The 23,467-nt window shown below is 40.0% G+C and overlaps 1 long non-coding RNA gene across 3 annotated transcripts in view; it reads left to right on the top strand.

The window, feature by feature from the left end:
- Positions 1-22,528, top strand: part of LOC112130716 (uncharacterized) — a 43,321-nt gene extending 20,793 nt beyond the window's left edge. Inside the window, exons 3-5 of one of the 3 annotated variants that reach the window (XR_008518004.2) lie at positions 11,251-11,356; positions 12,550-12,632; positions 20,397-22,528. This is a non-coding gene — a long non-coding RNA (uncharacterized LOC112130716). The other 2 variants (XR_008518003.2, XR_002912943.3) reach the window with 2 other exon arrangements.
- The last annotated feature ends 939 nt before the right edge of the window (positions 22,529-23,467 follow it).

The raw sequence follows: 23,467 nt of genomic DNA, 5'->3' as shown, positions 1-23,467 counted from the left end.
AGACCCAAAGATTTCACTCTTCACATTCAAGGGGCATTTCTCTCAACCAGGAGTTTGCAAACATTTTCCATAAAGGCCTGGATAGAGAATAGGCTTTGCAGGGAAGACAACTGTCTCTGTTGCAACTACTCAATTCTGCCACTATAGCGTGAAAACAGTCACAGATACTACGTGAAGGATTGGGCATGACTGTGTTTTAATGGATGTACACTGGAATGTAAATTTTATATACTATTCATGTGCCAAGAAAGTTCTCTTATTTGCTTTCAACATGTAAAATGTAAATTCCATTCATAGCTTGCAGTCCATACGAATACAGGTTTGGGGTGGATTTGGTCCAGGGACCATAGTTTTCGAAGTCCTACCATTAAGGATAAGAATCTTTTTGGCTATGATTCTTAAACACTAACCCACTAGACAAAAATTGCAGGAGTCAGATTTCTTTAAGTAAAGTATTTAAAGAGTTTTACTACACCCAAAGAGACATATGTTGAACAGAAATTGGGCTTAGTGGGATGCAGGGCTCAGGCTTATAATCCCAGCACTTTGAAAGGTTGAAGTGGGAGGATCACTTGAGCTCAGGAGTTCAGGACCAGCCTGGGCACCATAGGGAGACTCCGGCTCTACAAAAAATAAATTTTAACAGAAAATTATCCAGGCGTGGGCTGGGCACAGTGGCTCATGCCTGTAATCCAGCACTTCGGGAGGCCGAGGTGGATGGATGACTTGAGGTCAGGAGTTGACACCAGCCTACCAACATGGTGAAACCCTGTCTCTACTAAAAATACAAAAATTAGCTGGACATGGTGGCAGGTGCCTGTAGTCCCAGCTACTCGGGAGGCTGAGGCAGGAGAATCGCTTCGACCCAGGAGGTGGAGGTTGCCATGAGCCGAGATCGCGCCATTGCACCCCAGCCTGGGCAACAGGAGCAAAACTGTCTCAAAGGAAAAAAAGAAAAAAGAAAATTAGCCGGGTGTGGTGGTGAGTGCCTGTAGTCTCAGCTACTAGGGAGGCTGAGGTGGGAGGATGGCTTGAGACCAGGAAGTCAAAGCTGCAGTCACCTATGATTGCACCACTGCACTCCAGCCTGAGTGACAGAGCAAGACCTTGTCAGAAAGAAAGAGAAAGAGAGAAAAGAAAGAGAGAGAGAGAGAGACAGAAAGGAAGAAAGAAACAAGAAAGAAAAAGAAAAAGAAAGAAAGAAGGAAGGAAAGAAAGAAAGAAAGAAAGAAAGAAAGAAAGAAAGAAAGAAAAAGAAAAGGAAAGGAAAGAAAGAAAGAGGGAGGGAGGGAAGGAAGGAAGGAAAGAAAGAAAGAAAGAAAAGAAAGAAAGAGGGAGGGAGGGAAGGAAGGAAGGAAGGAAATGGCAGAAAAGGTGGAAAGAGAAAAAAGAAAGGAAGAAAGAGAGAGAAAGAACGAATGCATGAAAGGAGGAAAGAAAAAGAAATTAGGCTTAGAATCAGAAAACCTTGATTTCAGGCCTAACTCAGGTGCACCTGTTGTGGAACTTCTGGAAGAAATGCCTGACTACTAAATTCCTAATGTAATAAAAACAACAATAATTCCTGTCCTGTCCAATCCTGTGGATTTCTGAGCAGGCGATACAAAGGAATGTAGAGAGAGACCGCACTCCATGTTGTTTCCTATCAATGAGGATCATAGCAAAGAGAGTTTATGTGGCTAGGATTTGATTCTTTGGGCCTCAAAGGAGGAAACCTATTACCTGCACACATTGCAACAAACACCTCCAGAAAAAGCAATTAATTTTGACCAGACTTATTCTCTCTTATTCTGTCTTTGTATGAATAATCAGCAGAAACGGTGCGAAATGACTCTCTGGCCACAGGTTAGTCATGATCGTGGGATTCTCCCCAAGGTGAAAATCATGCTGTAGTGCTTGGGTCAGCACTACCTCCTCACTTCAAAGGTTGATTGTGATCAATGAAGAGCTGTGCATTTGAACGAACTAGGTTTGCTTTACAAGGTTCTCCTGCACTCTCCATCCTTAGCCTCTGAAACAATTTGTCTGCATCCTCCTGCTACAGATCAGCAGGAAGAGAGTTTAGGTAAGATTGCAGTGCAACTGTTAACTTAAAAGTTTTATGACTCCAAATCTCTTCAACAGGCAGAGAGTTGAAGTAAGATTCCACTTCACTTTAAAATTCACTTTAAAGTTTTATTATTCCAGGCCAAGAATTGTGGCTCACACCTGTAATCCCAGCAGTTTGGGAGGCTGAGGTGGGCAGATCACTTGAGGCCAGGAATTTGAGTCAAGCCTGGGCAACATGGTGAAACTCCATCTCTACAAAAAACACAAAGAAATAATTGGGAGTGGTGGCACGTGCCTATGGTCCCAGCAACTTGGGAGGCTGAGGTGGGAAGATAGCTTGAGGCCGGGGGTTGGAGGTTGCAGTGTGTTGAGATCATGCCACGGCACTCCAACCTGGGCGACAGAGTGAGACCCTGCTCAAAAAAACAATTTTATGATTCCAAATCTATGTTGCTTTTGTTTTAGTGTTTTAAAATTTTAAAATATTTTTATGTTCACTTTTATTTATTTTTTTCACTTAACTTTTATATTTTGGTGAAAAAAAATCACCCAACTCCCCAGTCAACTTTAAAAAATATTTTTGACACACAATCTCTAACTCCACTGCCTTGAACAACTATGGTGACATAGACCCTTTACTTAGAATTTATGGCACCAAGTAAACCCGCCTATAAGTAACGGGTATGTTAATTGTGTTAAATGCAATGCTTGATGGAGAATGAAGGGTTTTTAGGGTGTTCAATTTCTCATGTTGTCTGTTTTGTCTGCAGAATGAAACTGAGACAGACAACACATTTCTTGGTGTTCAGTACAGGATATAATTAAGTCTCAGTGCTTAATAAATAATAAATGCAGCAACTAAGCACACAGTATTCCTACCCTGCTTAACGAAAATAATTAGTTTAAATAAACGACTTCATTGTTTAAGGCCCAGAGAACCTACAGAAAAGTTCCATATACTCTCAGCTTGAGATTTATTTAAGAATAAAATGTGAGGAAGGAATGCTTTCCCAGGCTGGAAGATCCCATTACGTCCAAGTGGAGATCAGAATTTTTAAATTGAATTCTTTATGGAATTTTTCATGTTTCACTTTCCTAGAAAAAGCCATGGTGTGCTTTCTTTCTTCTCTCAGTAGTCATGAAATCAAATTTTTAAAAAAATAATGCCAAACAGGGAGTTGGAACGTTTAAAAAACAAAAAACAACATAAAAAAATCATTCAAACTGGTTGAAGTTTGTCTTAATGCCCAGCCCAAATTGAGGCTGATTTAATGGCTAGACCAAATTGGTTGTTCAATTTCAAGGTCTACCAAAACAAATTGAGTGTACTTTCCATTCAGATGACTGCAGACCTATTAAGAGAGCCGATCCACTTCTAAAAAACAGCAAAAACAATCTGAACCTCCTCCGCTAACTTGGACATTGTGTTTTGTCTGACATACCCAGAAACAGAAGCAACCAATTTTCTGTCTTAGTTTTAGGTCACGTCGGGTAAATCCGCAGTATCTTTCATGACTATGTGTCTTTCGTCTGTATATGGATTTTTTTGGAACATTGCTATTATTTCAACACATGGTTTAGTAAGAAAATCTTCTTTGTATGACATGAGAATATGAGAGGCAATTTGTCCTTTTATCTCATTTTTCAAATCCAAATCCCAAGGGAAGACACTCTTCCAAATGATAATATTGTTATATATTTGCTTATCTTAGAAGAAGCTCCTATGGAAATTAAAAGAGCAACATGGCAAACCCTCATCAGTTTCCCAAGCATTAAAGTGAAGTGGATTCATTGTGGCTATTTGGGTTTCTCGATACCATTTTTTTTGGTTGAATTCTCTCTGGGGCCTTGATTGACACTCCCTTAAAATAGGTAAGACTCAGATTAGATTCAGGGCAGATACAACCAATTCCACCCAAGCGGTAACAACCGAAGCAGAATGGAAAAATCTAGTTAACGACTAAAACTTCCCCACATACATTTGAGGGCACTTCTCAATCTCAAGGTCAATGACAAGTGAAACCTGCAAAGAAGAAGCCAATCTTACGACATACATAAAGACCTCAGTATTTCAACTTGGTGCTGGGCCCAAATGTTTTGCAAGTAGGGGAAATGTAGTTCTCCTCATGAAGTGCAATTAAATAATGATTGCTCACACCCTGAGAAAACACAAACACTGCAGATTAGCTACCTATTTTTTTTTTTTTTAAGAGACAGAGTCTCTCTCTGTTGCTGAGGCTGGAGTACAGTGGTGAGACCATGGCTCACTGCAGCCTCAAACTCTTGGGCTCATGTGATCCTCCTGCTTCAGCAGGAGTACAGGCACACAGCACCATGTCCAGCTAATTTTTTTCTTTATTTTGTAGAGATGGGGTCTCACTGTGTTGCCTAAACTGGTCTCAAACTCCTGGCCTTACGTGATTCTCCTGCCTTGGCCTCCCAAAGTACTGGGATTAGAGATGTGAGTCACCATGCCCAGCCATTCCTAATGCAAGCAATTTGCCACCAAAAGTTTCTTTATTACAAGCCAAACATATAAATTGATGAGATTCTACAGTGTCGTGGAAACCTAGCCAAAGTATTTTCCATCACATTTTTTTTCCTCATAGTCTCTTCACCGTAGTTATCTGATTTTCATCCCCAGTAAAAATTGTTAGCTATGCCCCGTGAATCACAGTTAAAAGAGAACACATTTAAAGAAATAATAAGTTTGCCATTAGAACCAGCAGAAAGGTCTCTCATATCAGTTATTTCCTTTTCTAGAAATATCCCCAGCTGAAATACCAAAAGTTTTGCATGGCCTTTTTAAAAATGTAACATAATCTTCATAAATGTTTTTAAACATCAAACTTGACCAACAGAACATTTCTACTGCCACTCTGTGAAAGTAAATATGAATGACCATGTAGGAGTAGGGCTTTTCAATCTGCATAATAGCCTTAGTATTCCTGGTGAAAGCTGCCTGTGAACTCCCCAGACAACTGAACGCAAGAAATCAAATTTAGCACATTCCTATAGTTAACTTCATAAGTTGTTTCCTGCCTATCTTTGTTTCTCATAAAATAAAATATTCATCCATTGCAAATGTTCAAACTCAATCACTACATTACTTTTACTGAAATGTCTACTTCAATAAGAGAAAGCGGAAGATATTATAAGAACTAAATGTTATAAAAGGTTTCACTAAAAACAACTGAAATTTTGTGTCACCATTGTTAATCCCTTTAAAGGGTGAGGTACATGTTTATATTCCTCTGTCTCAACAAAATAAACTTCTATCATGTTCACAGAAAAAAAAGTGCTTTTAATTATATCCTTTACTTATAGTTTAATATGACATTGACTTGTGATAAAACAATAAGTTTGCCAATCCTTGATTTAGATTGACAGGTACAGAAGACTGTCTTGATCACTCAGGTTGAGTGAGAATGTCTACTGTAATTGTGCCTGATTCATTCCCAACTGTACTGTAAGATCAATTCTCTCTAAATCTTCCACTGAAGAACTAGGGGAAAGGGCTGTCGCTGTCATCTTTAATAACAAGGAAGCTGTCACAATTACTGTGTCCATTTTGTTTATTGTGCATTTTGTTGAAAGATAAAATTCCTTAATCATGTTGTTATAAAATATTTAAATATCACTGATAAATAAGTAAAATCTATAAATTATGGGAAGATATTACCTAATCTTTTGAAACTAACTTTAATACCTGTCTCCTCAACATATTAGTAAAGCCCCACACTTAATAGCTCAGTTTCTTTTAGGCCCATGTCCCCCTCACTCCCATCCCCAGCTCATAATAACTTGACCCCACCTCCTTTGGAGAAAAGGGGCCTCAGCCGAGGACAGGAACCAATCTCCAAAAGCATTATAACCAAATCTGCATTTTTAAAAACTACATTTTAAATAATAGCCATTCTGACTTAGGTGAGATGGTATCTCATTGTGGTTTTAATTTGCACTTCTCTGATTACCCACGATGTGGAGTATTTGTTCATGTTTCTTGGCTGCATATATGTCTTCTTTTGAGAACTGTCTATTCACGTCCTTGGTCCGCTTTTTAATGGGTTGTTTGTTCTTTTCTTGTCAAATTGCTTATGTTCTTTATAGATTCCAGATATTAGACCTTCACTGGATGCACAGTTTGCAAATATTTTATCTCATTCTGTAGGTTGTCTATTTACTCTGTTGATAGTTTTCTTTGCTGTGCAGAAACTCTTTCGTTAAACTAAGTGTCATTTCTCAATTTTTGTCTCTGTTGTGATTGCTTGTCAGGTCTTAGTCTAAATTTGTATTTTCACTTGGTAGGTTTCATGGGGGTAGGTTTTATTTTTGGATAGTTATTAAGCTTCCAAATATTAAAACTCAAGATCGGTCCATAAAAACCGCAGTTTCCAAAAAGCATGGGTCGTTTAAAAAGGTCTGGCTCCGTCCATGCTCAAAGCACAAAGTGATCAGGTTGAAAGGATTTTCACCAGGCTTGTCAGAATCATTTAATTATTTTACATAAAATTACAATAAAGCCAACTGGGGCAAGCTGAGTTCATGAAGAGCCATCAAAACCCAACAAACTCTGAAATGGGAAAGCTAAACTAGAGTCAACTAACAGGTAGATATATAGATATAGACTATGACTATACACTATGTTTCACTGTTTTATTAATTGGACATCAATTAGTCAATTTTTTAATTCTTGGAAGGCCTCCTATGTAACCCAAGACTTATTCACATTGCATCTTCCAGTTCTCCCTAATAGTTGCAGTGGTCTCCTAGACCCATTTTGCACTGGCTCATTGGAGTTAATCTCTCGTATTTCAGAATTTAAAAAAATGCCATTATTAAACACAGTCTCCATTAAAAATTTAATTATACAATCTTAAAATTAGATACATTATTTTAAAAGGTGCTAAATGCTCAAAACTCATCACTGACTAATTACTGTACTTCATTTTAAAGTTATCTATATTCTTGAGGTTATTTAAGTCTGTTACATCTTCATTGTGGAAACCCTATAAAATCCTAATGTACATCTCTTAATGTACATCTCTATGTCCATGCTCTGGGATTTCACTTTGGTATATGAAATTGGACAGAATCCAAGTACATACACTTTGGAAATCAGTAAATGCTACCAGTGAAAGCTTCCGCCTCTGCCAGATACCCACTTGTTAATATTTACCACCATACTTCATGTAGAATATTTTCCTCATAATATAAATAAACATTTTCTGAAGACCGTGCCTTATGCCTTTAGTTTTGTTTTGCTTTGCTTTTTTTGAAACAGGGTATCATTCCAGTGCCCAGGCTGGAGTGCAGTGGTGCCATCATGACTCACTGGAGTCTTGAACTCCTGGGCTGACGTGATCCTCCTGCCTCAGCCTCCTCAGTAGCTGGGACTATAGGTGCACACCACCATGTCCAGCTAATTTTTTGTATTTTTGGTAGATACAGAGTCTCACTGTGTTGCCCAGGCTGGTCTCGAACTCCTGCACTCAAGCTATACTGCCACCTTGGCCTCCCAAATTGCTGGGATTACAGGCGTGAGCCACCATGCCCGACCTTATCCCTTTTTTGTACAAATTAACATGTCAAGCACCGTACTGAGTATATCCACCTCAGTAAATTCTTATTTACTTACTTTTGGTGAGTGGCTATTGATGCTATTTGAAGAAATGGTGACATTTTATAATTTGTCCCTTAAGTCATAGATTCAGTGCCTTATGGAAATATTTATCAGCCTATTGTTCGTTATCCCCACCACCACCCCCAGGGAGACAATTTAGATGTATTTTTAAAATTTGCCCCAACTGTATGATTTTCACACAGCAGACATATCGTGCATTTGCTTGCATACTCTATGTATATCTTTATATATAAAAAGAGTAGTTTTTTTGCTCCTCAAGGACAATCTTTTACTCTCTACAGGGTGACATCACCCTGTCAAGAAGGAAAGTCTAATAGTTTAACAACACCATTTGCTGTTGTCATTTCTCATTCCTTGTTACCTAAGCCATATTCCTTGAAACTCTTCTTCAGTATTTTGCTCATGTCTTCTGCTGTTTCTGCTTCTGGATAGAAAAAAATCTTCAAAGTCCTACCCATAGCATTATGATCTACATAAGTCAAGACATGCTTAACAGACTCTCTGTCACTTTTCTCATCTGTGTTATGGAGAGATCAAAGACCATCTTCTCGCACTTGTTGAAAATATTCAGGAAGAGGTTGCATGTGGAAAACTCAACCCCATTCACTGATTATAAGTGAATCACTCTTCCCCTTCCGGTTTGGTCAGTTTCATTTGAGTAGATGAGAACATCTTAAATACTGTTTATAGACTCAATCTTATATAGACCAGATGAAAATATTTCTTTGTATTAATAGTTTGCTCTCTTTCTTTCTCTCTCTCTCTCTGTGTGTGTGTGTGTGTTTATGTGTGTATCTGTCTCTATCTTTTTATTCTTGCTTTTTTCTGCTTTCTTTCTCTCCTTAATTTTTTCATTTTAGCAAAATAGTAAGTGGGCTTAAAATACCTAGACTACTGGCTGGGCACGGTGACTCACACCTGTAACCTCAGCACGTGGAGAGGCTGAGGCCGGTAGATCACTTGAGCCCAGGAGTTTGAGACCAGGCGGGCCAACATGGTGAAACCCTGTCTCTACTAAAAATACCAAAAGAATTAGCCAGGCATGGTGGCAGGCACCTGTAATCCCAGCTACTGGGGAGGCTGAGGCAGGAGAATTGCTTGAGCCTGAGAGGTGGAGGTTGCAGTGAGCCGAGATTGAGCCACTGCACTCCAGCCTGGGTGACAGAGAGAGACTCCATCTCAAAAAGAACAAACAAACAAAAACAACAAAAATACCTACAGTACTGAAAAAAAAAAAAAAGCCTGAAACTGGAAATGGAGTAAAAGAAAAACTCTGCGAATAGCTGGCCACTTCAAGAAATGCAGAGGGAAAAGTTTGCTTCTCTAGGAGTCCTCAACCAGGGTAATTTAGCTTCTAAACCAATGCAGGGTGTTTGACCTCCACAATAAATGAAAAGTGCATGTCCTTAATTAAGAAAAAGGCGGCCCGAAGGAAGCCAGATGGTAGAGGAATGAGCCATTGGCGGGACGATAGCTTTGCTTCTCTGACAAGGCAGGTGTGGTGCAAACTGATGGACCCCCAGGAAGACCCAGTGTCTGAGGCCCAGGGAACATTGCAGTGAAGTACTTGCCCGTCTAATTCTGTGATTTAAAGTGCCAACACAGAAAGAGCAAAAGTCTCATGAGTTGCCAGTTGCTGCCTACTTTTTATTCAGGTTTTCTGTTCATACAGAGCAGAAGAATTAAAGGGGAGAACTCCTCCAGGGGTAAGCTGTCTAAAGTGTCAGAATCACTCTCCCCAAGCTCTGGGGAACTAGCCCGGTGGGGATGGCCAGGGGGAATTCAAACCCAGGACATGCGGTTTTGTTTTATTTTTTTGAGGTTTCAGCTATGTATAAAAATAAATGTGCCGAGCATGGTGGCTCACGCCTGTAATCCCAGCATTTTGGGAAGCCAAGGTGGGTGGATCACTTGAGGCCAGGAGTTTCAGACCAGCCTGAACAACACAGTGAAACCCTGTCTCTACTAAAAATACCAAAATTACCTGGGTGTGGTGGTGATGTACACTTGTAATCCCAGCTACTTGGGAGGCTGAGGCAGGAGAATCACTTGAACCCGGGAGGCAGAGGTTGCAGTGAGCTGAGATCATCCACTGCACTCCAGCCTGGGCAACAGAGAGAAACTCTGTCTCAAAAAAAAAAAAAAATTAAAATAAAGATATATTAAAAGAGGGTTATAAAAATCATGAAATCTTTTATGTACACACATGGAAATAGTTGATTGCAGCACTATTCACAATAGCAAAGACTTGGAACCAACCCAAATGTCCAACAATGGTAGACTGGATTAAGAAAATGTGGCACATATACACCATGGAATACTATGCAGCCATAAAAAACGATGAGTTCATGTCCTTTGTAGGGACATGGATGAAGCTGGAAACCATCATTCTCAGTAAACTATCACAAGGACAAAAAACCAAACACCGCATGTTCTCACTCATAGGTGGGAATTGAACAATGAGAACACATGGACACAGGAAGGGGAACATCACACACCGGGGACTGTTGTGGGGTGGGGGGAGCGGGGAGGGATGGCATTAGGAGATATACCTAATGCTAAATGACGAGTTAATGGGTGCAGCACACTAACATGGCACATGTATACATATGTAACAAACCTGCACGTTGTGCACGTGTACCCTAAAACTTAAAGTGTAATAATAATAAAATTAAATTAAAAAAAAGAAAATACGATGATTGTGTATGTCCTAAAGAATCTCAGGTTGGGGCCCTGCTATTATAGATGGTGAAGCCCTTGATGCATGAATTTCCTACCGCTGGATCTCCTTCCTCGTCCTGCCTCCTCTTCTTGAGTTGGAAGTGTGGCCCAGGGTGATGCCTGAAGCCAGTCAGGAGGGTGCTTTCCTGGGAGAGGAAGCCTCTTGTGTAACTCTGGACACAAGGATGGGTCCCAACAGGCTGAGGTCTCAGGCCAACCAAGGGCTTCTCAAAGAAAAAGTGTGAGACAGCTTGAAGTTTACAAAGGGCAGCCTACAGGTCTCTGTTGGGTAACAGAAGAATTTGCTACATTTCACAGTCCTTGCCTTTCACTGCCCAGTTCTGTCCAAGGGGGAAAAAGGTGGTTGGAGGGGTGGGGGTTTTGGGATGGGTGTGTGTGTGTGCGCGCGCGCGCACGCGAGAGCAAGAGAGAGAGAGAGAGAGAGAGAGAGGGAGGAAGGGAGACAGAAATTACTTTTTCTTAGTGTTATGAAACCCAATTCCAATTTGAATAAAAATATAATCTGTAAATGATTTTTATTTTCTTTAAATTGGCCAACTTGAAACAAAGATTCCTTTGTAGTCTTGTATATCCTATGTGCAAGGGGCTCCTGTAATAGATATTTATCCCTGTTTACTATCAAAGGGCGCTTTACCATCGGGGTCTAAGAACAGAATGGCTTAATTTTGCTAGTCGTTGGTGCCGGTAATTTAAGAATTATAATGATGTGCGTGAAAACTGTGTTTATTTGGGACTTCCATCCTTTCCTGTTGTTAATAAAAAGCATGTTACTTCATTTAATATCAGAAGGCCAATGACATTAATATTTTTATTAGATCTCATGTGCAAATGACTTCACCTTGGTCAACATAAGACAAGAATCTCAACATTCAAGAAAGACACAACGTAAATGGAAAGATGTGGTAATACCCACTGCTCCCAGTAAGTTTCTATTGATTTTTTTGAGTAATTGGATCAGTGTGCTAAATGAAAGTGAACTGAAGAAAATGAAGGCAAATTCAACATTATATTATGCTAAATATGTGAAGGAGAAAAAGATTATAAATGTATTGATTCCCACTGAACAGTACACTTAAAAATGGCAAAGACAGTAAATTATATGTGTATATTTTACCTCAATTTAAAAAATAAATTCGCCAGGCCCCATGGCTCACGCCTGTAATCATAGCACTTTGGGAGGCCGAGGTGGGTGGATCACTTGAAGTCAGGAGTTCGAGACCAGCCTGGCCAACACGGTAAAGCCCTGTCTTTACTAAAAATACAAAAATTACCCTGGTGTGGTGGCAGGCACCTGTAATCCCAGCTACTTAGGAGGTTAAAGCAGGAGAATTGCTTGAGCCCGGGAGGCAGAGGTTGCAGTGAGCAGAGATCATGCCATTGCACTCCAGCCTGGGTGAAAGAGTGAGGCCCTGTCTCAACAAAATAAAATAAAATAAAAAATAAATATAAAACAAATAGCTTTAAAGCAAGGCATTAGGGACAGATATGGAAATGGAATCCACAGTGTGATGGATGGCGACCCCCACCAACCCCCCAACACACACACACTGTGTGTGCCATTGCAAGTAGTCCAATTATGTGCTGTTAGAAGGTTAAGGTGCTTTTAATGTAGGGAGGTGGGATGATGAATTTTTCTGAGGAAGGGATTTTGGGGGAAATGGGTGGGTCAAAGGAGATTGCGCTGATGCCGTGTTGAAGAAGGTTTTGGGGACTATGCATCAGTCCACAAAGAAGAAAACATCTCCTGTGGAAGGAACATGAAACACTCTAGTCAGCAACTAGCAGTATTTGATCAGCCAACACCTACTGGTTTCACAGTGGTTCTTGGCCAGGAACCTCAACACTCCCTTCTCTCCTCCACCAAGAGTATTTGCAAATACACAGTGAGTGTTTGCTTGTCAAAATGACTGGGGAGCCTACTGCACTTATGACACAGGTGCCAGAACTGGTAAGCATTCTGAAAAGCACTGGAGTTGGACATATCACAGAGATTCAAAATGCCAGTGAGAACGTGGTGAGAAGAATTACCAAGGGTGGCTTTCAAGGTTGTGCAAATTGAAGAAGGGATTCTTTGTCATTTTTTTGATGGTTTGTTTGTTTGTGTTTTGCTTTAGAGCAATGGTTCTCAATGATGGTGATTTTGTCCCCCAAGAGACACTGAGCAAAGTCTGGAGACATTTTTGATTGTCACAACTGGGTGAGTGGGGGAATGATACTAGCATCTAGTGGATGGAGGCCAGGGATGCTGTCCAGCACCCTGAAATGCACATGATATCCCTCTGCAACAAAGAATTTTGCAGCCACAAATATCAATTGTGCTCAGCTTGAGAAACCTTGCTACAGAACTTTCCATGTGTATGTAGCTCAGAAAATTAGAAGTACCTGGAATGGCATAATATTTCTAAGATTCTCACACCCTGCTTAGCACAGGGCCTCCCAGATAGTAGGAGGATTTGCTAATTGTGTACTGATGTGATGAATTGTAGAAAGATCAAGATTGTTGATGAAAGCAAAGCGATTCTCAGACAAAGTGAAGAAAATCTATTTTGCTTGATGCAGAAACTACAGATTTGGTTGTCAAATTCCTCCTCTTCCTTAATTTGATACATTTTGGCAGGCTTTATGAGCAGATGATGGACGTTTTACTCTGGTTCATTCATCTATGCTGTGTCTGAAACAGTTGTAGCAGCAATCCTGCAAATTGTAAAATATCTAACATATTTGTTCAACTTAGTCAATTTTTTTACTCTTCCTATCTGCTAAAGTTGTGTATTGTCATCTATATCCATATCTATTCCTACATACATATTTATATGCATATGTAAATAAAAGTAGTCTATTACAACATAGTGGCTTCAAAAAATACACATTTCATATGTCTTACCTTCTGTGGATCAGAATTTAGAAAATAGTTGAATCCTCTGCATTGAGTTTATTTATAAGGTGCCATTAAGGTGCCAGCCAGGGCTGAGGTCTCATCTGAAGACTCCAGTGGGGAAGAACTCATGTTGAACTCACATCATTGTGGGTAGAATTTGGCTTCTCACAGACTGCTGAACTGAGGGCTTTAGTTTCTCATTGACTGCTGGCTAAGGCCCACCATTAGTCTCTTGATATGTGAACTTTCTCGACATGGAAGTTTATCAGCACCTATTATTATCACAGGGGCACCCCAGAATGTGTGGGACAGGCCTTAGCCATCCCATGCAGTATTTGACATTCTCCTTTAATGCCATATCCATTCCACGTTGATCCTTTTGGTGACACAAATATTAAAATGAACAAAAGACATTCCACAGTCATAATAACAAAATAGGTGATTTTTTTTCAATCATCAATCAGCAAGGCAGAAGGCTGGATGGCAAGATGGAAGTCATAATCTTTATATGCTAACCACAGAGGTGACATCCCTTAAACATTGAAGTGTTGAATTGGTTAAAGCCAAGTTAATCCAGTAGAGGACAGATAAATATATATAAATGTGTAATATATGGTATACAGGCCTGGTGCAGTGGCTCACGCCTGTAATGTCAGCACTTTGAGAGGCTAAGGCGGACAGATTACTTGAGGTCAGGAGCTCGAGACCAGCTTGGCCAACATGGTGAAACCCCATCTCTACTAAAAATGCAAAAATTAGCTGGGTGTGGTGGCACGCATCTATAGTCCCAACTACTTGGGAGACTGAGGAACAAGAATTGTTTGAACCCAGGAGGCGGAGGTTGCAGTGAACTGAGATCATGCCACTGCACTCCAGCCTGGGCAATGGAGCCAGAACCCATCTAAAAAAAAAAAAAAAAGTATGGGCTGGGCAAGGTGGCTCATGCCTGTAATCCCAGCACTTTGGGAGGCCGAGGCAGGTGATCATCTGAGGTCAGGAGACCAGCCTTGCCAACATGGTGAAACCCCATCTCTACTAAAAATACAAAATTAGTCAGGCATGGTGGCGGGCAACTGCAATCCCAGCTACTTGGGAGGCTGAGGGAGAGAATTGCTTGAACCCAGGAGGCGGAGGTTGCGGTGAGCTGAGATCGCACCACTGCACTCCAGCCTGGGAGACAAGAGTGAAACTCTTTCTCAAAAAAAAAAAATATGTAATATGTGGTATGTTCTCTCTCTCTCTCTCTCTCTCTCTCTGTGTGTGTGTGCGTGTGTGTGTGTGTGTGTAGGTGTATGTATTTTTAGAATGAGTCTTGCTCTGTTGCCCAGGCTGGAGTGCAGTGGTGCACAATCGCAACTCACTACAGCCTTGAACTCCTGGACTCAAGCAATCCTCCTCCTTCAGCCTCCTGAGTACCTGGATCTATTGTTGTGCAACACTGCACCTGGCTAATTTTTCAATGTTTTTAGAGATGGGGTCTATGTTGTCCAAGCTGCTCTCAAACTCCTGGCCTCAAGTGATCCTCCTGCCTCCGCTTCCCAAAGTATTGGGATTACAGGTATGAGCCGCTGTGCCAGACCTGTAGTCTATAATCTTTACATATATATGAAATGTTCTTTTTTTTTTTTCACTCTGTCGCCAGGCTGGAGTGCAGTGGCACAATCTCAGCTCACTGCAACCTCCGCCTCCAGGGTTCAAGTGATTCTTCTGCCTCAGCCTCCTGAGTGGCTGGGACTACAGGCGCCTGCCACCATGCCTGGCTAATTTTTTGTATTTTTAGTAGAGACGGGGTTTCACCATGTCGACCAGGATGGTCTCGATCTCTTGACCTCGTGATCCATCTGCCTCGGCCTCCCAAAGTGCTGGGATTACAGGCATGAGCCACCGCGCCCAGCCAAATGTTCTTTTATAAATTACATGTATTATCTACATATATAATATACACTATATATACTATATATACACACATTATATAGTGCATTCCTTTTTTTTAGAGAGGGTCGGGTTCTGTTGCCCAGGCTCGAGGGCTGTGGCACAATCTCAGCTCACTGCACTACAACCTTCACCTCCTGGGCTAAAAACGATCCTCCCACCTCAGCCTCCCAAGTAGCTGGGACTACAGGCGCATGCCACCATGCTCAACTATTTCTTTTTTTGTATTTTTTGCAGAGATGGGTTTCACCATGTTGCCCAGGCTGGTCTCAAACTCCTGGGCTCAAGTCATCTGCCCGCCTGGGCCTCCCAAGGTGCTTGGATTACAGGCGTGAGCCACAATGCCCAGGAATGCATACTTTTAAATTGGGTTTCCCACAGCCACCTCAAAGACAGAGAACAGAGGATGGGCCAACACCCCCACTACCAGCACACACACTTCATTTACAGCATCCGTACATGGCCTATGTCATAATTCCTAGCTTCATGTTGTTGTGGAAAAATAAAGTTGACTTTCTTTGGAAAAAATCTGTATACCATTGCCACCTCCCATATTATGTCTGCAAAGCTCATGTCATCAATTATTCCACTTTTATATTTTAAAACTGTAATTTTTCATAAGCTTTATCTTAAGGACAGCACTGGGTTAACAAGAATTCTGAAGATGGTAAGACAGTCACCATACATCGTATCAAGGGTACATACTATCAACATAACATCACGGTTGATGTTGACCTTGCCCACCTGTTTGAGGTAGTGTTTGCCAGGTGGCTCCACTGTGAAGTTACTCTTTTGTCACTCCTTTCCAAACTGTAGGTAGAAAGTCACTATGTCAGCCCACACTTAAGGAGTGTGGATTAATGCTCCCCTTTATGAGAGTGGACTATGGTATTAGTGCATTCTTACATTGCTGTAAATAAATAACCTGAGACTGGGTAATTTATAAAGGAAAGAGGTTTAATCGGCTCTCGGTCCTGCAGGCTGTACAGGAAGAATGATAGTATCTGCTTGGCTTCTTGGGAGGTCTCAGGAAACTTACAATCATGGCAGAAGATGAAGGGGAAGCTAGGTGTCTCACATGGCCAGCATGGGAGGAAGAGAGAGAGAGGGAGGAGGTGGCACACACTTTTAAAAAACCAGATCTCATGAGAACTCACCCACTATACAGTACCAAGGGGGGATGGTGCTAAACACACAGATCAAACCATATCAAGATACCTGAATAAATTATTTGGAATGATTTATCTGTTACCCTTCCCAATTTCTTTATATAATCAATCATTTGTGTATATCAATATTGAACTCGTAAATGATTTTTTATTCTTTGGGTTATAATACAATACTGCTTTATTTATTCAGTTGCTCAAAGAGATACAACTCTGGCCATTGGGAGCTCTTTTGGTTGGTTCTTCTGTCCCTTTGACATACTCTTATCATTGCATTTTGTTTATCTTTGCTTTTTGTCTGTTTTAGCACATTTTTACTTTCTGTAACTACATTATGCTCCAGGCTCATCTTGGATATTTCCTGCCTGAGTCCTAGAATCATTTATTTCTTTATAAATTCCTGGATTCTTTTATTGGATAATGGTATTACGAACCAAACTCTGAGCACTAGGTGTGATCATTGGTACTTAGACATTGTGGCTTTTAGATTTCACCAATTATTTTAAATTATGATTATCATTCCATTATCATCAAGTGCCAGGAAAAATACAGCATAATAACAGCACGACTCTGTGGCTTTGTGTGTTTCATATAGGTTTTCTTCCTGTAATATTATTGGCAAGCACCAACCAATAGCTAAATTTTAATCACCTGTTAGCCAGTCTTTAATAATTTATGATAGGGTGTTAGATTAACTGATTGATATGGTTTGACTGTGTCCCCACCCAAATCTCATCTTGAATTGTAGCTCCCATAATTCCCATATGTCATGGGAGGGACCCAGTGGCTGGTAATTAAATCATGGCTGGTCTTTCCCATGCTGTTCTTGTGACGGTGAGTAAGTCTCATGAGATCTGATAATTTTATAAAGGGGAGTTCATGTGCACAAGCTTTCTTACCCGCTGCTTGGAAGAAGTCCCTTTGTTCTTCCTTCGTCTTCCACCATGATTGTGAGGCCTCCCCAGTCATGTGGAACTGTGAGTCCATGAAACCTCTTTCCTTTATAAGTTTGTGTTTATTAGCAGCATGAGAATGGACTAATACACTGATTTTATAGGTACTAGATCTCTCCCAAATTACTGAAAATGATTTTGTGGTTTTTTCAACAAAATGAACTAGATCTGGTTGAAGTGGCTGCTTGGCATCAGATTGATTATTCTAAAAATCCACTGTAATTAGTCTGATTAAGGATAAAGTTCTAGCACTGTTCTGCCAACATGTATTTATGGAGTTTCACTAAGGCCCGGCAGGTGCAAGCAACAGAGAGAGTGATGAGTGGATATTGTAATTGGTTTTCATGGCAATGAGAACAAACCAGTGCCAGGGGATGACGAAAAGTGTGACTGAACCTAGGCATGAGCTCAGAAATTTGAAGTTAATTCTCTGCGAGTCACTAGAATCAGTCCAGAGACAAGGTGTCTCCAAACATGAAAAAGCATGGCAGTGTAGAAGGTGAGAAAAGCAAGCTGCCTTGGGGAAAGTTACAATTATCCAAGAAGCTGTGCCTGACTGCTATGCTCAGAATGCTCCTCCCCACCAAATTTGTTCCTTGAAACTGAATTACCCATATGATAATATTAAGAAGTAGGCCATTTATGATGTGGTAAGATCCCTCATGAATGGGATCAGTGCCCTCACAAAAGATGATCCCTTTGTCTCTTTTGTCACATGAGGACACACAGCAGCCATCATCTTTGAAGGAGGGAACCCTCCCCATATGCTCAATCTGCTGGTGCTTTGAACTTGGACTTCTGGCCTTCAATAAATTGCTGTGGTTTATAAATTACTCAGTCTAAGACAATCTGTAATAGGAGCCCAAACGGACTAAGAGAGTGGCTTATTGGACGTATGGAAATACTGTCTCATTAACAAAGAATGGAAAGTCCATAGCAAGATTAAATACATCAGGAAGCAGGACATCATTGACCTCAGCCAGGGATATTTTGTATAATTTTACTTTTTTCTACAGTCAATGAGTCAGTAAGTGTAGGTAACCACAAATTTATTGGCTCAATTTTGAACTTGAAGATGGAGTTACAGAGTTAGGGTAGGTGTGGGGAAGAGAAGAGTCATACTGAAAACCAACTCCTGATATAAAGAGTCATCCAGAAGCAGAGTAGGCATGAAAGATTCTGTGGTATGTGGCATAAATGGGTTTGCCAGATAAAAATCCAGGATGCCCAGTTTCATTTTTGTTGTTGTTGCCATTACCAATTTTTTTTTTTTTTTGGTGAGATGGAGTCTTGCTCTATCACCCAGGCTGGAGTGCAGTGGTGTGATCTCAGCTCACTGTGACTTCTGCCGCCAGGTTCAAGTGATCCTCCAGCCTCAGCCTTCTGAGTAGCTGGGACTACAGGTGCGCACCACAACGCCCTGCTAATTTTTGTATTTTTTAGTAGAGAGGGGGTCTCACCATGTTGGCCCGGCTGACCTCGAACTCCTGACCTCAAGTGATCCACCTGCCTTGGCCTCCCAAAGTACTAGAATTACAAGCGTGAGCCACTGTGCCCAGCCCCCAGTTACATTTGAATATGAGACAAACAAAGAAAAAAAAAGCATAATTATATCTCAAATATGGCATGAAACATTCTTTTACTAATGTTTTTGTGAGTCCTGTATTTTTAGCTGTTAAATCTGGCAACCCTAGGCCCAGATGTCTGTGCTAACATCTGGTCTATCTACCACTTAGATAGATACTTGTGTGGTTATAAGCTGTATACTTGTGTGGTTATAAGCCGACCACTCCACTTCTCCCAGACAGCTTCCTTACATAAGTTTCCTATGACAAAGCCCCTGTCTTAATACTGCTCATCTTCTCGAAGATGCATTTTAAAAAATCCATTAACACCTTTCATATTAATTAGGGCACTTCCTGTGCAAGTAACATAAACCCACTTAAATAAGCTTAATCAAAAGAAAACAGAAAAGGAAATGTGTTCAAGGATACAGGATGTCTCAGAGGTTCCAAGGGCAGTATAGCAAAATGAACACTGTCCACTAAAAATTCATGTCTACCCAGAACCTGGGAATGTGACCTTATTTGGAAACAGGGGCTTTGCAGATGTAATTAAGGTAAGGATGAAGATGAGATCATACCAGATTAAGGTGGGTCCTAAATCTAATGAGAATGTCCTTACAAGAGACAGAAAAAGACACATGAAGACACATACAGAGGAGAAGGCCATGCGGAGATGGAGGCAGAGACTGGAGTGATGCGGCCACAAGCCCAGGGACACCTGGAGCCACCAGGAGCTGGGATAGACAGGAAGTATACTCCCCTAGGTCCTCTGGAGGGAGAATGGCCATGCAGACACCTCGATCTCAGACTTTTGATCTCTAGAACTAGGGGAGAGTAAATGTCTTCGGTTTAAGCTGCTCAGTTTAAGGTACTGTGTTACAGGAGGCCTAGGAAATTCATACAGGTAAGAATGTGATGGGGCTGGGTGTGGTAGAGTGCACCTGTCATTTCAGCACTTTGGGAGACTGAGAAGCAGGAGGAGCCTGTGAGGTCAGGAGTTTGGGACCAACCTGGGCAATCTAGTGAGACCCTGTCTTTATACTAGATTGGTGCAAAAGTAATTGCGGTTTTTGCCATTAAAAGTAATTGCAAAAACCGAAATTACTTTTGCACCAACTTAATAAAAATTACAAAAATTAGCTGGGCGTGGAGGCACACACCTGTAGACCCAGCTACTGAGGAGGCTGAGGCAGCAGGATCTCTTGAGCTCAGGAATTCGAGGTTGCAATGAGCTATGATAATGCCACTGCACTCTAGCCTGGGCAACAGAGCAAGACTCTGTCTCTAAAAGAAAAACAACAAGAACAGCAAAAGAATATGATGAAGATGTAGAAGGATGTGCAGCTTTCTGTCTTCATATCTACTTTGTACATTGTATATAAGCTTCCTCCATTTTCCACTGGACAAGGTGGAAAAGCATGACCAGGAAGGCCCCTAAATTTACCTGTTGCCTGTCCACTCCTCTAGAGCCACCATTTGCTGTGTGTATGGCTGTGTCCATGGACTGCAGTGTCACAGTTGTGAGTCAGCTTTCCAGGGACTGCATACCCATAGCCCGGCTCAGCTTAGATGCTCAACCTTGGACCAAGCAACGTGGCCAGAAGATGAAAATCCCTTTGGGTGGATCCTACTTTAACTCTGAGCCTGGATGACCAGATACCTAGGAGGCCATGCAAAGCTGTCCTCCAGGCAAGAGCTTCTCCAACTTTGGCGTTTGGTGCAAATCACCAGAGAACATGTTAAAACGCAGTTTTGATACAGTTGATCTGGGGTGGGGGCTCAAAGTTATGCATTTTTAACAGGCTTCTAGGTATTAATAACACCCATGATATTAGACCCAGGACTATAATTTGTTTAGCAAAGTATCAAAACTCTAGATCTTTTTGTATATTTGTAGGAAAAGAACAAGGTATTGCATGGGTCCAGGTGTTCTTTACATAATTTTAGTCATGACTATTCCAGGAAAATATTACCAGGCTCCTAATACACCAATGCTTTATAACAGATCAAACCCCACTCAAAACAATCCCATTGGTATTTTTACATATGTTCCATCTGCTCTGTTTCCACATGTATGCATACACACATGTGTGTACTTGTCACATGCAAAACGGTATTTGCAATACATTCCCTGTCTTCTCAACGAATAAGACCTGGAAAAAAACAAAATAAGTGTTTTTTAAAAATTCCAATACAGACCTCGAGTTTGAAAGGATAAAAGGGAGCCATTGTCCTAGGAATTTTTTGTCAACCTCATTTTATTTCAACTAAAATTATAAACCATACTGCATTCACCAGAGATGGTCTATATGCCTATATACCTATGTCTAACACCAGTCATTAACAAGAGAGAAAGCTGTTTGCTTGAGCTTTAATAAATAAAACACATTGATACTACCTCTTATTATGTCTTCCCCCCATGTTAAATGTCTCTTTTTAAAGTACAAAGGAAGAAAGCAGGAAGAGAGTCCATGTGCACACCCACAACAGAGATACAATCAGGCATAAGTCAACCATCCCGGGAATATAAACCCCTCTGTATTGTATAGACATATATAGATATAAATATAGATATAGATAAATACGTATCAATATATAGAGATAACTATTCATATAGATAGATCCATATCTCTATAGATATCTATAGAAGATACAGATAAACATATATATTTCATAGATACCTATAGAAGATACAGATATCTATAGAGATAGAGATACAGATATACATTGAAACAGACATAGCAATTTCTATAAACATATATAGAGATCAATTTATGAATTTATATAAATCTATCTATATGCCTATTTCTAAATCTCTCTATATACATGCATATCAATAATTCCAAGGTCCGAAAACTTGGAGAAAGATTTATGTATATTTCCATACTTGTAAAAGTGTAGTGCATGTTGTTATTCATCAAAGCGACATAGACATTGTAAAAGATTTTCATTTTGAAAGTCTTAGGCAAGAACAGTGGTACAGTTGCTGCAGGATGTCATTTCAAAATGAACTCTATTTTGGGCCTCTTATTTGGGATTCAATATCCTTGGTTTTCTTACAAAAGCAATAGTTAATGGCTTTCTCACCGTCAATGAATGTAGTGAAATTTTGGAGCCTGAATCTTTTTTAAAAATCAGGGCCATTTAAAAGTCATTTAGGCTCATCATGCCCAGTAATGAAATAATAACCGGGGGCAGAATTTAAAATAATCAAATGGAAGGCCAGCAGAGAGCATAACTCTCTACTGTGGACGCATGTTACATAATTAATGGTGTGTTACGGGTTTGAAATAACAGAAGTCAGAAGGACAAAGGCTTCAAGAAACCAGAAATAGACTCTTGCCCACAAAGATATCTTTATTCCCATTCATCAGATGCAAAAATTGAATTAAGGGCATGTACAACCTTTTTATCGGAAAATATCAATTTAAGGTATTTCCTTCAAGCTGTATTAATCTTATAAAATACTTTCCCTACAAAACCAATGGGAATAAACAAGAGCATCTCTTAATCTCCTCCATCTGGATTTCTGTAATTATATTTACATGTAAGAAATGTTACATACATTCAACTATTTCAATAAAATCTTATTTAAGTGACTGACATTAATTTTAAATTTATGATAATTCAACTTCAACTGGTCTGGAGTTTACTTGCTATCACTGAAAGAAAAAGGTTTATTTAGCAACTTTGGAGTGTAAAATAAGACAGAATGAATTTTGCTTAACCTTAAGGGTGCAAATATTTCTAAGGTTTACAGCATATTACTCCTATTTACGTTGTTAATTACCTTATATTTTAAAAGACTTTAAATCCTGTTTCAGAATAACATTTCTTAAATGTTTTCTAAAAAACCGAGTATGTTGTTTACCCTGGTTTATGATTTATACACATATATATTTTTAGATATTTTCTAGTTTACATATATATCTATATGTAAATATCTATAGCTATATCTTTTTATATATCCATATCTATATATTTCCATGTGTGTATATAGATAGATATAGGTATCAAAACAGGTATTATATAAATGTTACTCTTTGTCCTATCATTTCTCAAATTTATTAAACCTCACCTTCTGAACTGGCCTCATATAATGGTGACCACCTAAGGCAATTATCATCAACATGTTTCCGAGATATTTTTCTAAAATGGTGTCTACAATAGCAAATGAAAGTAAGAAACACCACAAATAAACTAACAGATAAATACAAATAAAATGGAACAATCATTCGGTTCAGAAGGGTCATTGGGTAAAGAATTAGCTATGCGAGGGCAAGGACTATGTCTTATTTATCCATCTTGAGTATTTTGCAGAGTTTGTGGAACAAGCAACGGTTCTCACATTCACGCTTAGTGAATAGTGAATAAAAATAGCAATCAGCAAACCACTTAACAATGACCCACCACAACCTTGCTATTTCTGAATTTACCTTATCTTTTTTTTTTTCCTTTCACAGTCAGACTATAATTATGATTTCAACTTCCTCATCGGATCCCCAGTCATGAATCTATCTAACATATTCAGCTGAAGG

The sequence above is a fragment of the Pongo abelii genome, chromosome X, assembly GCF_028885655.2.
Source record: "Pongo abelii isolate AG06213 chromosome X, NHGRI_mPonAbe1-v2.0_pri, whole genome shotgun sequence".
Lineage (NCBI taxonomy): Eukaryota > Metazoa > Chordata > Mammalia > Primates > Hominidae > Pongo > Pongo abelii.
This window is presented reverse-complemented; position numbering and strand designations above follow the sequence as displayed.